Raw genomic sequence first — 2,707 nt, forward strand, 5'->3', positions numbered from 1 at the left:
TACGTGTATTAGATGATGAGGTCACGTGTGTAGTACTAAGTGCAGGCTATTACGTGTACCAGACTGTTGGTCGCATGTGTAGTACTAAGTGTAGGCTACTATGCGTACCAGATAGCTTCGGCTACAAGTGTGGAAATGGGAAAATGTGCAGGCAATTGTGTATCTGTTATTATTCCGATGAGTTCAACGGGAAATCGATTAAATGAAAATACATGTGAAAGTGATTATGTGATGAACAAGTGCAAGTATATGTTTATTTGAATTTATGAGTAATATGCTCAATATTTGAGCGAACCTCGGTAAAATGGAATGGATTAAGTGAAATTGTGTAAAAGTGAACTTTAGTAGTAAAACAGTATTAGACAGCAGCAGTGCATGACTTTGAAAATTCACCAAAAATTGTGTAAGTTGAATTAAATTTAAAAAAATTATGGAAATAAAGCTTAATGAGTCTATTTTCACATGAAAGAACAGAGGAAGCAAAAGAATTCTATATTGTGTGATATTTGAATTCTTGTGAAACAGGGTCTGAATGAATTCGAGATCCCCTGTTCTGAATTTAGAAATTCACCATAAATTGTAAAAAAATTATTGAGAGTCATACCTTACATGCATGGATTCCTTATTGAATCTAATTTTAAGGGAAACAAACAGCATAGTCGTTGGGATTCTTTACAGGGAGAAATTCGGTTCGTAGTGCACAGGGGTTAGAGTAGTCATACCCTAAAACAGGGGAGACTTTAACTAATAAACTGTACTAAATGGCCCAACCAAAAATTCTATAAAAAAAATTAGTAAGTATACATATGAGTCTAGTTTCATATAAAATTTACGGAATTGGATTTCGAGTTTTGTAACTTGAGATATGATTTTTTTAACACCGGGACTCCAAAAAATAGCCCGTCCTGAATATGTGTAATTGTACAATTATAGTGTTTTACCTTGAAAAGCATGGTAGTAATTGCTTATTATTTTCATATGAACTTACTAAGCGTAAAGCTTACCCATCCTCTCCATTTCTTTAGTATTGGCAGGTTGGGTCGGGGTTGGAGATCGTCGGAGGCAAAATCACACTATCAAACTATCATTTTTGGGAAAATTAATTCAAATATTAGAAATATCAAGTGAGTGGCATGTATAGGAAGTTGGTTTGTGGTATGTATTTTTATTATGATTTTGACCATACGTATCAGTCTGCATTGAGTTATCGTATAGAAACATGAGATGTGGTCCTTATCCATTATGGTTTATAAGTTTAATTAATCGTGCCATGTTCTATGTTTTGATGTGATGATATAGTTAGCTTTGTTTGTTATGCATGTGTTCGAAAAGTTTTGAATTAAATGAAATTTTATGGCCCGGTTTTCGTCTATGTGTATTGTTAAGTCTGGTAATGCCTCGTACCCTGTTCCGGCCTTGGATACGGGTAAGGGGTGTTACACTTCCCATATGGTTTGGTCACACGGATGTGTGCGTCGTGTTTACAAATTTTACTATTTTCCCCAAAATTTTATATTTTGTGCATATTAGTCCCTGAATGGTTCCTGAACAGTTTTTAGTGTTTTATTTTATTCAATTGAGTCCCTGATAATATAATTAATGTTAGAATCCATGATTTGATTGATTGAATTATTGTTACTATATAATTATGCATGATATGTGAACAATATGTTTACCTATTGAATATGTATTTGTGATTATACATACAACATGCCTTATGTTACCATTAAACCAAAAACTTAATAAAGCATGAATTTTGCTACTAAGTTGATCTGTTATAAGCATATTATTTGCTACTGTATTGAACTGTCATAAGCATATTGATTGCTACTGTATTAATTTGTTTTGAGCATGGCATATTGCATTACATGGGGTGAGACGGTATGAATAGAAGAAGTGTTAGAAGCTTGTCTGCATCGATTAGTGGTTTATCCACATCATACTAGCAACTTTAATATGCAAATATGTTGTGTACCCACAACCTACTAGTAGCTTGTCTGCAAAAACCTTTTATCAAAAACTCTGATGGTTCATTCACACCGCATTAGTAGCTTTTATCTGCGCCGAATAGTGGTTTATCCAAACTGTATTAGTAGTTCATCTGCAACATTTAGTGGTTCATCCACACTGTGGTGTAAAGGAAGAGGAGTTCTGGGGAACTCCAATTGTGGTGTGTAATGGTGGGGTATGAACTTTTTTTTATAAACTGAATTGCCTTGTATTCATAAGACATACACATGGCTATGAACATTGAGATGTTATGTTGATTAGTTGATTTGAATTACCGATATTCTGTATTGCTAATTAATTGTGATTTATTTTATGAGTTGATTATTCTGCTTAATTGATCTGCTACTTGCACTGGTTTTCTTGTGACTGAACTCACACTGATCTTAACAGCTCACTCCCATTTTATTTTCTATCTTTATAGATAACCTACCAGGTTAGGACTTAGACTCGGTATACGGTGGGCTAGGCTTGGCTTGGATCCATTTTTATTAAGTATTTTAAGATTTTCTATTTGAAATTTCAGTTATTTAGAGAACTGTATCGCTTTATTTGAATTGTGGCTTGAGACTTCCATTTTGGGTTTAGTTAAGCATGTATGATATTTAATTTGAATTTAGGATAACAAAACATGGATTAAGAGTTACTTTAGCTTAAACCTATTCTGATTTCACTTAACTAAAGCTAAAGTCAATTATTA

Source organism: Gossypium hirsutum, chromosome A07 (genome assembly GCF_007990345.1).
Source record: "Gossypium hirsutum isolate 1008001.06 chromosome A07, Gossypium_hirsutum_v2.1, whole genome shotgun sequence".
NCBI classification, from domain to species: Eukaryota; Viridiplantae; Streptophyta; class Magnoliopsida; order Malvales; family Malvaceae; genus Gossypium; species Gossypium hirsutum.